Source organism: Triturus cristatus, chromosome 7, assembly GCF_964204655.1.
Source record: "Triturus cristatus chromosome 7, aTriCri1.1, whole genome shotgun sequence".
Taxonomy (NCBI): Eukaryota; Metazoa; Chordata; class Amphibia; order Caudata; family Salamandridae; genus Triturus; species Triturus cristatus.
In genome coordinates, this window is record NC_140590.1 from 54,708,329 (window position 1) to 54,725,268 (window position 16,940).

At 46.5% G+C, this 16,940-nt stretch overlaps 1 protein-coding gene across 7 annotated transcripts in view; it reads right to left on the reverse strand.

The window, feature by feature from the left end:
- Positions 1-1,508: 1,508 nt before the first annotated feature.
- The window catches only part of ARHGEF1 (Rho guanine nucleotide exchange factor 1), an 891,302-nt gene continuing 875,870 nt past the window's right edge, over positions 1,509-16,940 (reverse strand). For all 7 annotated transcript variants that reach the window (XM_085615602.1, XM_085615600.1, XM_085615604.1 and 4 more), the window contains one exon: positions 1,509-3,583. The gene's annotated coding sequence lies outside the window, so the exon portion shown is untranslated. The remainder of the gene's footprint in view (positions 3,584-16,940) is intronic.

The window sequence follows — 16,940 nt, forward strand, 5'->3', positions numbered from 1 at the left end:
AGGATCACCTTCAAGCTCATCACACACGCTCACAAACCTCTCCACAACAACAGACCAGCGAACCTCAACAAACTACTCACCTTCTACACCCCAAACCACCAGCTCCGCTGACCTGGCCCACGCCACCGTCCCCCGCGTCCGTGGAGCGACCGGCGGCGGCAGATCGTTCCCCCACCTCGCCGTAAAAACCTGGAACACCCTCCCCCATCTGCCTACGACAGACCCAGGACCTGCTGGCCTTCAGGAGACTCCTCAAGACCTGGCTGTTCGAGCAGTAGCAGCAGCCCCGCCCCCCCCCCCCCCCCCCCAGCGCCTTGAGACCCTAACGGATGAGTTGTGCGCTCTACAAAATGCATTGATTGATTGAGTGATATGTGTCTGCCTTACGCACCTGCCCGTGCTCTGCGCTCAGCAGATCTCCATCTGGCCAGAGTGCCTCGGGTATGCAGGGCCAGAGTAGGTGGTCGCTCACTCAAGGCGTTGGCGCCCGCCCTTTGGAACACCCTACCTTTTCCAACCCATTGCATCTCTGACCACTGGGTTTTTAGAAAGGCTGTGAAGACTTGGCTATTCTCCGATCACTAAGCTGCCTCTCCTTCCCACTCTATCATATAGTCAGCGCTGGGATGTCTCATTGTTGGGGCAGTCACGCACTCTATAAATATTTTAACATAACATATACTCTTCTGTTGATTCGGATAACATAAGTGAAATGTACTTGGCGGGAAAGTTGTTCAGCTGTTGATGATTTGTCCCACAACGGCTTGTTTTCTGGCTTCTTTTCAAATGATGCACTTGTGATGTCAAATGTTGTGTACTTTGGTGCACAGCCCAATGGAGTTTTGAGGACATTTCTGAATCGGAGGGTAGAAAAATAAATCTGAGCTGGAGTCTGTGTCCTGGTGGGTTTCAGAGTGAGGTATCGCGAGTAACCTCAAAACCAATTCTTCTTGGAAGACAAACAACTTGTAACATTCTGACGACAACATTAAATGGCAGGAGTGTGCAAAGCACATGATCTACAGCTACACATGCTGAAAATATTTGATTAGGCATGGACAGATTTTAAGAGAATGTAAGTTGTTTATCAGAACCAGGATCTTATCATGAGAATCGTTTCCAAAAAAGGAAGCATACGCTAAGGATTGGTGGCTTATGGGAAGTGAGTGTGAAGGGAGAGGTGAAGAATGTGGTTTTGTTTCTTCATTTGTACTATGCTGACATACAAGAGGAATATTCGTATTAATTGTTTCTAAAGGCAAGCTCATGCTAGGAAGCTATTTCACAATAGATTCTTGCAACAAACGGTACTAATAAAGGTAGAGATAGAATAGGGTTCCAGAGGTGAGAATTTTGACTTGATGGGGTGAGTTAAAAGCAAGTTGTTCCCTTGGCTCTTGTATCACTCTGTAGCCATTCATCGACAAACACCATTACTGATACTGAATTAGGATTAACAAGCTCTTGAGCTTTCATGAGGTCTGTTAAGAAATCACACATGGCCTAAGTTAGAGTACAGCTGGCTTTTATTGTGGAAGTACCTACACCCACTCTTGCACTCCTCCCCAAAGGTCACCACTCCTCCTTCCCCGCAGCATCTCAATGCCCCGCTAGCATAACACAAAATACAGTCATGAGGGTGAGGAAAGAAGGGGAGAGATCCTAACTACCACAAAGAATATATCATAGCACTCCAATCATTGCAGACAGCAGAGAAACGCTAAGAACATTGCAAAGAAGAAACTGAATCAAAACAATTCAGGAATAATCTATACAACTGACCTCTCGGCTATTAAAGTAAAACAGAAAGGGGACGATGACATGCCTTCCTGACATCAATATTACAGGCGTAAATTCTTTTAACTTTGGGGTAGGAGAACGGGTTAGAGTTTCCGTTTTTGGTCCCACAGACAGACGCATAATTAAAAAAACATAATACCACAAAAGCTGATTTTGTTTAGGCCCTCCCATTTTCTTGAAAAACTGAAAATGGAATTTACTTTTTTTAACACTAGATTGCAGGCGAGTGCGCATTATGTTAATGTGTAACAGACACATAATAACCACACATTTTGGCAAGGAATAACATGGCAACACTTGGCAGTACTGACAATGAAGTGAGTGGGAAAGGCAGAGTTTTCTGATCACCAACCTTGCTGACCCTTCAGCACTGTCATGATTTCAGAAACAGGGGGGTAGGAGGAGGGGACCAAGCAAAAGACGGGATGGAAGAGGAAACAGAGGTTTATCTTGAGCAATCATGGTTACAAGTTTTGGAATCTCAAAACCCCCTTTAAGCCTTGCATGGTCTCTCTCCTGAGAGGAAATACTTGATCAAAGAATCTACTGCTACATGGCACTGACAACCAAAACAATACTGAAAGTAGGGTGTGGGGTACGAGGAAGAACGGAGCTGAGAAAGAACACCCCATCACAACAAGCGACAAAGGTAAAACGCTAAAATATATATTATATATAAAAACACCATCTGTGCGGGTGAACAGCTCACGCTCCTATACAGCTAAGTTTTGTTTTATTCAAATATATAAAAAAATACCCTGGAATACATATATATATATAAATTTTAAAAAAATTAAAAAGCGAAGAGGCACTTTGGTGAGGTCTATGTGCACTACTGCAGACTCAGCTCGCAGTTTAAGGTACAACGAGCTCATGCAGCACCAGAACTATGTGCAGATTGTGATCGTGTCACGCGCTTTCAGGAGTTTGTCATTCCGTGATCCTTGGTGAGGGTGTCCTGTCTTTGGCCACTTCAGAAGATTTTCCATTGATGGATTTGATCAATAGTCTTGTAACAAGCCATGATAGGGAGAAGCTGCGTGTCAAATTCACAACTTGACTTGCTCGGTTTGAGGCCAGACTGCTCTCTTCATCCGCTGTGACTTAGGAAATTCTATTTCTGATTAAAAGTATACACTTGGAGTCTTATTTTCACACAGGCCACATGATAATGGGATTTCTGTTGAAAACTGAGGTGCGGCATTGGAATGAGGGAGTAACTATGGGGTCATACAGAAGTACACCCTGGAATATCTCAGCAGAGGTTTCATTCTGTTGGGGACAGCACAGCTGTCCCAGCAGAGGCACAGGAGTTCCCATCTTGTTAGAAACACTTCCTCTGACACTTTCCAAGCACAGCTGATGTTTGTCCCTGCCAGGAGGCCATTTCTCTAAACCAGAAGCTGTGATGAACTGGTGAAAGTCAATCATTGCCCCTTCAACATGGAGCTCACACCACATGCCTAATCAATTGAAGGGTTACTCCCAGACCTCCCTCACCTCCACAAAGTCCCTCACATAGCCGATTGCTTCTGCCCCTATGGCACTTTGCACAGTCTTGATCATGACACGATTGTATGCACACGCCTGGACAATACCTATGTACAAGTGTCCTACTTTGGCAGTGTAACACTTTGAAGGAAAGGAAGAGAGTGCTGAAGAACAAAAGAGATCCCAGTGGAAGGGGGTCTCCAGGTCCCAGGGTCACTCTGCTGGATTATCTAGTGCAGCAAGCGAGCGTTCAGGAAGCCCCGCAAATTCCTCTTTTTACATCAGGAACAACCTGCAAGGATCAATAGAAAGGCATACATATATGAGTGAAAGAACTTAAACAATCATACAAAGCAAACATATTCTGTAGAAATCACTCTGATTTGTTTCTTTAAGTTACAGGAGGTTTATTTGGCAACAATCCTGTGACAGCTTGCAGGCCAGGCCTCAGGGTTCCAACATTGACAAAACTGTAACTTTGACCGTACATACATTGGAACATTCATTACGTAGTAAACAGTACATCTGCTTTTTTCACATAAACAAAGGAGAAGGATAAATACACAACCAGCAAATGGGCCAACACAGACATGAGGGTTAGGGGAAAACGCAAAGAAAAGTAGAAAGGAGAAAAAAATGAACCAACTGATATTAACCCCTTGCATGCCCGCCCCTTTCCCCGCCCAGTGCCGCGCCTTTCATTAGCGGGCGGAGTTCATGACGAGCTGGACTCGTCATAGGCACAGCGCCACCGCAGCCCATGACGAGTCCAGCTCGTCATGGGCATTGAAGGGGTTAAGCTACACAGATCCAACAGTCAACAAATAATGACAAAATGGAATCAGCCATAAATCTCATGAGTCAGTGGGAATATTTACCCACTCACGAAATTCTGTGACCTGTTGGTCTGCGAATCCTTAGCTGTCCGATCCTCCCAGACTCTGGTATTTGCCTATTTGATGAACGAACAAAGGGACAGGCATCTCCAGCAGGTCCCCTTGTACTCAGTGTTCCATCCCAAGTACCACATCCTAATCCTCTCCCCCTTATCCTGAGAATCGGTATCTGGCATGAAAGACCAGCTGCTACGTCCTTCATCTCCCTCCTCCGAAATTGTACGCATGCCACCCTTCTGACATACTGCCACCCATCCTAAATTCCATGTCTGGCTATATTCAAGATCTATCCAGTTTCTACCCACAACTTGTACACAATATGGGGCCTTAGATTTGGACAGTGCCTGACCTACATATTCAAATTTGATTTTGACCTAATCTCCCTGCATTATCTTATGACCCATGTAACTGTTGTCACAAGTTGTTCCACTGTTTCCAGACACTTTCATTTATCGTAGCTATCTAGGTATCAAGTTCATAACTGGAAATCTGCCTCTAATCATTTTAAAAGGGACCTTATCCGTGCTGGGGGTTACTGTGGCAAAATGAAACCACAACAAATAAGGTACTTACCTTTGGTAATGATCTTTCTTGTAGAAATTATCTAGCCGCAGATTCCTCACGTTTTGAATAGTCCTCAGGCATCAGACTGTACCTAGAAACTTTTCCATAGTACCTCTGCATGCCAGAAGATGATGCTGTGTGGCTCCACGCTCGTACTGTTCCACTCCATAAGTCATATTCAGGGCCTATACAGGTGCCACTCATGCTTGCTGACATCAGTTGTTTTTGAAATGTTCGCAACTCCAGATGCAGAGCCCAAAAGCAAATTGATAGCCTAGTGAACTGATTCTTAGACCTAGGATCTTATTAATGGCTCGAGTCCAATCACAGAATGGGGAGGACCAGCGGGTCGGTGAGCACTCTGCAGCTAGAGTCTTTAATAGAAAGAGTGTTATTGAAGGTAAGTAGGTTATTCTGATAGAGATTCCAAGCCGCAGATTCCTCACCTTATGAATAGATGCCAAAGCAGTACCTAATTGGAGGTGGACTGTGAATAGAAACGAACCAGAAAGTCCTGGATGACAGAGCCAGCAAAGTGCCCTTCTCTGTAGACTTGGCTGCCTAGGTGATAGTGCTTCGTGAAAGTAGGGAGGGACGTACAAGTAGCAACCTTGGATATGTCTAGCACCGGCACTCCGCATGCTAGTGCAGTAGCAGCAGCTTTGGCACTAGTAGAACAAGCATGTATTCCTTCCAGAGGCTGCTTTCTAGCCAATGCGCAGCAGATCTTAATGCAAAGCACAATCCGGTGCGAGATGGTATGTTTCTGTACAGCCTTGCCTTTTTTTCCAGATCATCCAGCCTCTGTTCTTGGGTAAGATTGATGTAGAAACGGAGTGCTCTTTAGGGATCCAAGCAATGGAGTCTCTCCTTCTACTTAGATGAGTGAGGCAGGGCATAGAAAGCCAGCAGGGTGATGGTTTGACCGACATGGGATGATGTCAAAAGTTCGGTAGAAAGGATGCCCTTGTTTGCAGAACCAGCTTCTTGGGGAAGGAGGTAGAGTATAATGGATGAATACACAGAGCCTGCATCCCACTCACACGCTTTGCTGAGGTGATGGCAACAAGGAACACGGTTTTGATGGGGAGGAGCCGTAACAGCTATGGAGCGGCTCAAATGGAGTACACATCAAATTAGCAAGGACGAGATTGAGGTCCCATTGGGGCATCACAAATGGAGAAGGGGGAAACAGATGCTGCAACTCTTTAAAAAAAAAACCTCATAACTGCGGATTTAAACAAGGAATTTGCATGTCAGGCATTTGCATGAAGGCAGAAAGGCCCGTAAGATTACCTTTAACCGTGCCCAAAAGCAAGAAGAGGGACAGAACAAACTGGACATCAGACAACTGGGCCTGAAGGGGCTCTATTTGGCATGCGCCACACAGAACTATACATTTGTCCCAGCAAAAGGCATATAAAGTCTTCCTCCAGGGATGCCTGGCTGCCAAGATGACATCAACTACCTCAGGAAGGAGGTCTCACACATTCAGCTGGCGCTGCTCAAGCTTCAAGCACAAAGATTGAGTTTGTGAAGGCCAACGTGGAGGATCCGGTCTTTCTGCTGAGACAGGAGATCCTCCTGGAGGGACATCCTGATCAAAGGGCAGGTGCTCAAGCTCAGAAATTCTGGAAACCATACTCTCACTTTCCAATCTGGAACCAACAAGAAGACTTGGGCCTGGTCAGTTCTGATCTTTTGATCTCTGGGCAGAAGTGGTATCGGCAGAAACATGTACAGGAGTCCCAAGTTCGAGGCAGAACGCATCTCCGAGTGAGAGACACCTTAGAAACTCCAATGTGCAGAAGTGCTGACATTGCGGGTTCTCTGCAGAGGCAAGCAAATCAAGCCAAGATTCTCCCCATTCGCGGAAGAGACCTTGTGCTGCATGTGTGTGTGTGTAACCACCACTTGTGACCCGCTAGGCACCAAAGGCTGCGTTTGTCCGCCCTGGCATTCAATGAGCCTGTAAGGTGGTTTACCACCAGTAAGATCCCTTGGCGGTCCAGCAATTTCCAGGGGTGCAAGGTCTCCTGACAGAGGGCCTGTCACCCAACACTGTCCTGCTTTTTGAAGTATTGCGGTGGTGTCATGAGCACCTGTTCCAAGCCTCCCCTTAATAGACGCCCAAGTCTTTCAATGCTGTCCAGGCTGGGTTTTGGACCGACATTTTGAGCATGGGTCCACCTCCTCTACTGTGACTCAAGGGCCCACGTTCAGTAAATGGGTCGGTCTCCAGATCATTTGCGCTTCGAAAGGGTATGCGCCAGGGGTGGCCTCTCTCCCCGATAGTCTTCGCGATGGCGCTGGAACCACTCGCAGCATGGATCTGAGGGGACCCCTTAATCCAAGGCATCGATGTTGGGGGTGGGTGGGAGGAGCGTATTTCATTATATGCCGATGACATACTACTATAAGCACACAGTCCGAGCAGACATCCACAGACTCATCAACATACTCCAACTCTTTGGTACATACTCTGGATATCAGATCAACTGGGATAAATCTCTTATCTTTAATCTCACCGGTGAACTCACAGCTGACTGCGTGGCCCTACTACAATACAACTAATTCAAATACTTAGGCATATGGATCACTGAGTCAGGCGAGGACTTCCTAAAATTAAATATCCACCCCCAACTGACGAGACTATGGGGAGATGTGGCACACTGGCGGCAGTTATCGATTTCCCTCATGGGCAGAACAGTTTTGTTCAAAATGATGGCCCTATCGCAATTACTCTATGCATTGCAGAACCACCCCCAAAAGATCCCGGATACCTTTTTCCAGGCAATTCAAGGGGAACAGTGCAACCTCCTGTGCGAGGGTGACAAACCACGCGTGGCTCTGCGTAAACTGCAATGGGGGGTCTTTGAGGGAGGATTGGCGGCCCCAGACGCTCAGTTACTACCTAGCGGCCCAACTAATTCATGTTAATGGCTGGGCCTTCGCACCACATGCTGAACCAGCATACCGAGCTGACCGACACGCAATGGGAAACGGAGAATACGTTGCGGTCTTGAACCGCGGAAAAAGGGTGAGGTCTCTACCTTCTCATACTCAAATGGTAGTTAGAGTGTGGCATGCAGTCAATTAACTAGTGGGACGGGAATCTAAATTGACACAACAAACACCAATATGGGAAAGCAACGCATTGGGCGATGTGGGACGCCAGCAGGGATTGCCTGGATGGAGCCTTATTGGCATAGGCACTCTTGGGGATATATGGCGAAACGGGACCATAGTCAATGTTGCAGACCTCCAAAAAGAATATCAAATGGCCAATGGACAGCAGTTTCAATATTTCCAACTGAGGCATGCCCTACGACGCCATGTACCAGAGGGAGTGTCGCGGCCCGATTACTCCCAGCTGGAAGACTGGTTACTACTTGACCCCATGTGAGAAAGTGCCCTCTTTTTGCATGGTTTCCCCCAGTCTTTGCCTAAACTGCTGATGTAATTTGACTGAGTGTGACCTGGGCTCCTGCCAAACAGTTACCCAGGGCCTATGTTCTTTTGCTAAAACTGCACCGAAAACAAAACCCAATTGGCACTCTCTGGCCACAGGTCAGCCCCTCGTAAATGGTACCACAGGTAACAATGGCACTGTGGCCAGGAAAGGCCTCTAAGGGCTGCAGCACATATTGTGCCACACTTAGCGGCCCTGTGTACGTACACGCGTGTGCGCGCGCGCGCACACACACTTTTTTTGCAGGCTGTGTGTTTTGGTGCAGAAAAAAGTGAAGAGTCGACATGGCACACATCCCTGTGTGCCATACCTACAACCCACTGCCCTGGCATAGATCAACCACCCCTCTAGCTGGGTGCATGAGCCCTGTACCCCTACAGTGTCTAAGCCAATTCAAGACATTATAACTGCAGTAATGCCATTAAGAGTATATGGTGCTGGGTGTTTGTCATTACGAACTCCATATGGCTTTACGGAAAACTGGGAAGTTTGGTATCAAACTTCTCAGCCCATAAAACCCACACTGATGCCAGTAACCCAAATTCGCGAGTCTGCACCCGACGCCCCCAGCCTCAGTGGCCCAACAACACGAGGAGGTTTCCCTGGCGATCATGACCTGAGATCTGGTGATCTTTGATCTGCTTCAACCCTCTCCACGACCCCTGCAGTCTCTTTCTGAAGGAACCCCCAGACCGCGACTAGAGCTGGTAAGATAGCCCGATGGCTAAAGACACCCCTGCACCCGACGTCCCATGCGCTTGGGTGGCACAACCAATGGTGTCCCAGCATCCCAATTTACTTCTCCAGCCGGTGGTCACCTCCAGAAGACCTTCGTCCCCGAGCCTGCAGTCTTTGTCAAAACTGGAGAATTCCCATTGAAACCAACCGGGCCCGACACCAACCAGCACCCTGCATCCAGCCGCCCCTGTGGGTGTACTTTGGGTGCTAACTCGGATCCCCCTTTGCCCTGAGCCTAACCCCAGGAGCTTTGCTCCCACAACCCTGTGGCCTGCTCGTGAGCAGCCACCAACCGGAGGCCCCCTATCCTCTGTTGGATAACATTGTCCCTCAGCACTCTGCACCCGGCCGCCCTGGTGCCGCTGAGGATGCTTTGAGAGTGCATCTTTGACCCTGGTGAAACCCTTGTTCTAACCCCAGAAACTCAACCCCAAACACCGAGTACTTTCCTGTTAACTGATAACTTCATTTCTCTCCACAGGAATACATTGACAGTTTTCAAGGGAAAACTGTTCTAAGTGTGGAGTTGATTTGTATGAAAACCTGAGACACTACAACTGTACAAAACTAAATTTACTTACCTTTTCTCTATGAAATCCAGTGTGATATACAGGCATATCACACCGAGTAGAAAAAGTAATTTAAAAAGTAACTGAAAGTAATCTGAAAAGTCATTTCGACAATTTGACTTGTATTTCAATCAACTGCATTCGAACTTGCATTCACTCGTAAACACTGCATAAGATTTTGCAAACCATTTATTTTCGCTTAGCTGTGCCAAGCTTGGCGTGGTTCTAGAAGGACAATGTTACTTACCCAGTAAGCATTTGTTTTTGGCATTTGTGCTGTAGATTCACATGATTTGCATACTCCTGCCATCTAGTGTTGGGTCCGAATGTTTGCAAGTTGTTTTTCATCAAAGAAGTCTTTCCTAGTCACGAGGTAAGGTGACTCCTTCTTTCGGTGATAGTGCGCATGGTCATCAACTCCATTGTTAGATTGTTTTCCCGCAAGAGGGTGAGAATGGAGTAAGTAGGTGTAGTATAGAGATGTCCGTATAAATGTATAATAAAGAACTGCAACAACTACAGGTTCCGAGGGAGGCGGGTGGGCGCATGTGAATCTACAGCTCTACATGCCTAAAACAGATGCTTACTGGGTAAGTAACATTATCCATCGAGGCATGTGTGCTGTAGATACACATGCTTTGCACAGACTATAAAGCAGTATTCTCACAAAGCGGTGGCTAACCTGTAGAAGTTGAAGTTGTTTGTAATAGTGTTTTAAGTACTGCTTGGCCTTCATTAGCTTGTTGTTGTGCTAACACAGCTACACAATAGTGTTTGATAAATGTGTGTGGTGTAGACCATGTAGCTGCTTGACATATGTTAGCTAGAGTTATGTTACCTAAAAAGGCCACAGAAGCCCCAATCTTGCTAGAGGAATGCACTCTATGGGGTATAATCAAAGTACTTTTGGCTTTATAGCATGTTTGAATGCATTTAACAATCCATCTCGCATTATCAGATTTAGGGATAGGATTGCCTTTGTGAGGTGGCGCAAATGCTACAAATAGTTGTTTCGTTTTGCCAAAGTCCTTTGTTCTATCTATATAGTACAATAAAGCTCTTTTAACGTCTAGTATGTGAAGAGTGCGTTCTGCTATCGAATCAGGTGGAGGAAAGAAAACTGGTAACTCAACCGTTTGATTTATAAGGAACTGCTTACTCCGGATCCGCGTTGCACGTGGAAAAGGAGGAAACGGACATCAGCGCGCTGAGAGGGACTTATATGACCTCGCTGACATCACGTACGTGGGAGACGTTAGGGCGGTGTCGTGTGGCGCTGTCCCCCGGCACGCAGAGGTGCTGCTGCAAAAAGTTTTCCGGATCCAGTCGGACGCCTGGGGATATTAGAAGTTAAGGAATCTGCGGCTAGATGTCTCTATCAGAACTTGGGATTGGTCCGGAGAACTATCCTGTCTTTGTGTAGCTGAAAGAAAGGTGCTCCTAGCGTTAATGCCTGTAGCTCACCAACTCTCCTCAGTGATGTGATAGCAATGAGGAAAGTGAGTTTCCATGATAGAAACTGTAAAGGGCATTTGTTTAATGGTTCAATAGGTGGACCCATGAGCCTTGTGAGGACAATGTTGAGATTCCAGACTGGGGCAGGAGGAATCCTTGATGGTAGTACCTTTTTTAAACCTTCCATAAAGGCCTTGATTACTGGTACTCTGAAGAGTGACAGATGTTGCCTATTTTGTAAACACGCAGCTACAGGTGCAAGGTGCAAACAAATAGACGTGTAGGCCAGTCCTGTTCGTTGTAAATGTAACACATAACTGATAATGTTTTGTATAGAAGCGTCTAAAGGATTGATTTTGTTGTTACAATATACCGCAAATCTTTTCCATTTTGCAGCATAGCAAGCTCTGATGGTAGGCTTTCTTGCTTCCTTTAGAATATTCATACAGTCTGGTGATAAATTTAGTACCCAAACTCTAGGACTTCAGGAGCCAAATCGCTAAATTCAGTTCTTTGGGATTTAGATGTTTGATTTCTCCATGGTTCTGTGTGAGAAGACTGGAGTTAAGGCGTAGTTTTTGATGTGGAACTAGTGACCGCTCCAACAGGGTAGTGTACCATGGTTGACGACCCCATGTGGAAGCTACCAGAATTAGTGTGAGAGATGTCTGCCTGAGCTTCTGAACCACCCATGGAATGAGCGGAAAAGCGTAGGCAAATATCCCTGACCAGTTGATCCATAGGGCATTGTCCTTTGACTGCGGGTACCTGGAGTTGAAGTCTGGGCATTTTGCGTTTTCGGTTGTGGCGAATAGATCCCTTTTTGGGAATTCCACACTGTTGGAAGTACGGAAGGACAACCTGGGGGTGAAGTTACTAATGAATTTGTTGCCTTCTTCTGCTGAGGAAATCAGCAATTTTGATTGTTTACTTCTGGGAGATGTTCTGCCAGGAGATAAATGTTGTGATGGATCGCCCAATGCAAAATGGTTTGAGCAGGTGTTGACCGTTGGAGAGAGTGCCCCCCCCCCCTTGCTTCTGCACATAATAGATTGCTGTCAAGTTGTCTGTCCGGACTAGGACAGTTTTAGCTACAAGATGAGTCTGAAAAGCTTTTAGTGCTAGGAAGACAGCCAGGAGCTCAAGATAGTTGATGTGGAGAGTTTTGTGCTTGTTGCTCCACAATTTATAACAGAGAGAGAGGGACCCCTAGACCAAAGGAGAGGGGCACCCGAAACGACCTTAGTCACAAAAAAGACCTCCTTTGGATCTACACACTTCACCAATCAATAGTCCACACAGACCTCACAATAACAGGCTGAGAATGGACATCAAGAATGTAATCAAATAAACAATGTAAAAAAAGATTACACAAATGTATTCAAAATTCACACACAGTCACATATATCACAAAATATAAAATGTTAGACAAATATTTAATAAAAAGCTGACAGTGTCCAAAATTTATACAAAATAAAATATTAATGAAAAGTTAAGGCCAATGGCAAGTAAAATCAATAATACATAACTGATCATACAACACTACGCATTTGCAAATTGGGAACAAAAAAAGGACAAATTAATCCTATTAAAACAAGGAAATCACCAAATCAAAGATTCATCAATTGTAACCACAATGAATATTGATCCAAGTGTATATGTCACAAAACCATTGTCATCACAGATTTTGTATCATTTCCTCTCATTAAAGCATTGACGCGTTTCGGTGGGCACTAATACACAGCCATCACCTTCTTCAGGAATTTTTGCATAAGATCCCAATTCAAATATATGTATATGAAAAAATAATTGTGTGAAAAACTGTCTCCTTGTAAGTCTAGCCAGGAGTTCTCTTATATGAACCCGACCCACTGCTTCACGTAAAGTCAATAAAAAGCCTTGTATATGTCTCTTAGAGGCTTAGATTAACTGCCCAAAAGGGTCAGTCATCTATTCAGGTGCGGTCCTCATGGGTAATCGCCTCATAGGGATCAAAAGCCTTGAGTAAGTACTAAGTGCAGATCTCTCTCATATATTCGGATTCCATAGAATCGGAAGTAGTTACCCGGCGGACGATATCAGGCGGCATACAGTGCAGTGACTGAACAGATCCCAGTTTTGGGACGGTCTAACTTCCATTATCCTTGTTGAAGAAATATAGCACAAAGACTTGAGGTTATTATAAGAAAAAAAATTCTTCAGAGATTTATCTATTGACCGTTTGTGGAGATTGTCGATTAAATACAGTGACGGTCTGAATATATGAGAGATCTCACCTTGTCCAGAAGGCAGAGGTGGTGCCAAAGCCTTGTGCTTTTTCAGAGTTTTTGGGGGCAAGGGATCTTTGATACTCACGTCACCGTGTCCCTGTGTAAGTTCTTCAGCGTAGAGGTCTATACCGAGCTCAGAGTCTGAGTCTTGTTCGGAGAAGATTTCCACCTCTGCCGCCTCGATTGTCTTCTTGGCCGGAGTCTTCACCGAAGATGTCCAGCGTATCTTCGATGCTTTGACGCTGCATCTCACGATGTCGAGCCCAATGATCGCGAAGAGTCTTCTTTGATCGGAACAATCTGCAAGCATCGCAGTCTTCTTCCTTATGCTCTGGAGACAAGCACAAGGAAGAAGTTGCCCACTTCCTGTGAGTCGGTGTGCGGTTACTTTGCGTGATGCCGAGGACAGAAATTAGACGGAGAGCTGACCGGGCGCGGTTAGGCCTCGAAGGCCGTCCACAACGCTTTCCGATCGAAAGTCGATTCTGATGTCGAAACGATAAGCGGAGAAGTTGGAAATGAGTACGGAAACAATACAGTTGAGGGTAGAGAGAATTGTGCGTCAAAGGGATGCCGAAGGTGGTTTTGAACGGGTGCGCAGCAATACATGTCCGAACCCGATGGCAGAAAAAAACTATCTAACAATGGAGTCGATGACCATGTTCACTATCACCGAAAGGAGGAGTCACCTTACCTCGTGACTAGGAAGGACTTCTTTGAAGAAAAACAACTTGAAAACATACGGACCCGACACTAGATGGCAGGAGTATGCAAAGCATGTGTATCTACAGCACGCATGCCTCGAACATAAAATAACGTAATAATATTTTTATGCAAACAAAATTGGTCTGAGTTCAGTCTTTGAGTGTGTGAATTCATTTGCTGACTGAGTGTGTACAACAAATGCTTAACATTACCCTCTGATAAAGCCTTACTGCTCGCCCATGTGAGAAGTTGGCCTGATGTATGATGTCACTAGTTCTAGTGTACACCTTATATCAGTCCAAACAACCCTTATGGTGATTGGTTGTAAAGTCAACCTTATAGACCAGCTATCCTAGTGGTAGCATGGACAAGAGCAGTCTTAGGCTAAACTCTGAATGGCATGTGAAGCCAGCTGCGATACCATATATAGAATCCCTTGAATACCAAATGAAAGGACACCACAACAGATATATATATAAAATAAAGTGTATTTTTTCTAGTCAAACTCTCAGCACTCTTTATGAGATTCGAGGTAGGTACAACACAGTCTTATTCAAGCATACATTAAGTCACACAGGTAAGTAATACAATTAGGCTCTAGGGGCCACGCCAACCATATACTAAAGAAGTGGTATAAGGACCACTGTCACGGAAATAGAATAGGCCTAGGGAATCGCTGGGGCTACACTACACTACCAACAGTTAGGAAGTGGGAGGCCCACGGGATTAGAGGTGCAGAGTGGAAACACTCACGCGTAATGCGTATAATCGATAGAACTAGTACAGTTCTGAAATAAGCAGTTTTAGGACACTTCTGGAATAGCTAGAAAGTTGAGACTCTGAAACTAGACCCTAGGATAGTCACTACCCTTGTGAGCACCGAAGTACCCAAGTTACCTAGCCCACAGGCTGCGGCGCATAGGTGTGAACTTGCGTCGGGTTTCGTCGTGGACTTCTATGGATGCCTGAAGGAAAGTTGCTAACAGGCAGTCAGTGCAGAGTGTCCGGTGGATCCCAAGGCCGGGATCAAGAAGGAAGGGTACCTGCAAGCAGAAAGGACAGAGTCTGGGTCACTAGCCAGTGACCACGTGGAACCAGGAAGGAACCAGGCGATGTCGTGAAGATTGCAGGTGAAGAGGTGAAGCTTGTCGCAGCAGCCACGGGTACCAGGAGACGTCGAGGACGACCAGGACCAGGAGGCGAGCTGTCCCACGAAGGCTCTTGCTGTCGGCGGCGTCGAAGTCGAACTAGGACTCACTAAGCCTTGGCAAGCGGAACCCACGAAGAATGGAGGACTTGCTTCTGGTGCAGACCAGGAAGGTCTGGGGTGCTTCTCTTTTGCAAAGAAGCGGGAGCTAGTCTGGAGGAGCCAAACCAGCAGTGAAGATTTAAAGGTGTGTCGTCGCAAAGGTCGCTAGCCAACGGGCACGCAACCGGAGAGACGCGGCACGCTGGAAAAAGCAGAAGGGCCCCACGCAGAACTCGTGGAGTGTGGGGGGCTGATCTTCGGTGCAGCTGGTGCTTGGGGTTGGGGCTTCTCAATCCCCGGTGCACAACTTCGAGGGTACCTCAGAAGCTACGCTGGAAGATACTCGCCACTTTTCCCAGGTAGCCGGTCCCACGTCTCTCGTCGCCTACACGGATCTCAGCTCGGCTGTGGATGTGGATCAGGGTCGGAGAAGTCGGGAAGTCAAGGCTCTGGTCGGGCTCTGCAGTCGGTCCCTCGTAGAACTTCAGCAAAGCAAAGGGTAAGTCTCTTGATGGTGCCTGTTTGCACAGGGTAGCCACTCCTTGGCCACAAGGGAGATTCTTCAGTCTTCTTCTTTCGTCGAATGTCGAAGGTCCAGAGTTTCTGTTCAAGTTGCAGGTTTAGGATAATCTAATCTCCTAGGGCCCAGCTACCACTCTTATACTAATCTGGGGGGCTGGGTTGCCTGCTAGGTCACGCCTTATGGGTGGGACCTGGGAGGGGGGTGGTTACGCCCCCTTCCCTTTGTCCAGTTTCGTGCCAGGACTGGGGCTGGTGTGCCCCAGCACCGGTTTGAACTGGACTATGCATGGGACACCTTGTGTGCCCCAGCCAGTGTCTCGTTTCATTCATCCCTCCCTGCCCCAATACACTAAGGCCTGTCTGGGGTGGTGCTCGCACCTCCCAAGGCAGGAAACCTATTGTCCAAGCCTCCCTGGCCGGGATCACTCCCAGCAGCAGGAGGTCAGACTTGTGTCTGTGACAGCAGCATCCATGTTGTGATGCTGAGGCTTTGGTTAGAGTTAAACAGCAAAGTTGGATTTTAACATGTCTCTCCCTCTAGAAGGGGGGAATAATATCCTCATCACCAGAAATGGTATGGGGGTATTATTCCAAAGTGTTAGACACCTTACACGACATGTTTTGATAAAGCCAAACCATAGTTACCATAACCGTTTAAGATTATAAGTCACTTTAAGAGTATATGGTAGGCTATATCATAGAACAGCTATAAGGACATGGTTCCGAAAGCTGCAGACAGGCTCAGCTCATGCTAGAGTACCATCTCACATGTTACCAAGCACTCTGCCTCCAGGATTGTTAAGGCCTGCCATAGGAGTGGCTGATAGGTACACATGTCTATTTTAAGGGTAGATATAGGTATACTATATCTAAGCAAGGGGTGATTACACGACCTTGCCCCAGCTGAGTGATCAGCCAGTTGTGTCTGATTGGAAGGCCAGACCAGGGGTGGCATAATACATGCTGCAGCCCCTGGGAGGCCTAGGGTACACCTATGCCCTGGGTACCTAGGGTACTGTACAGGGTCCAATAAGGTGATCCTTACCCATTGTGTATGTACCTAGGGTACATGGAGTCCATTTTAAAGAGAGAGCAGACAGCCTGAGACCCTGAATGGCATGACCTCAGGCCAACTAAGTCGAAAAACCAGCTAGACACTAGGCAAAAAGTTGGGGGTAACCATAGTCAGATATCCACCTTCCTACAGCC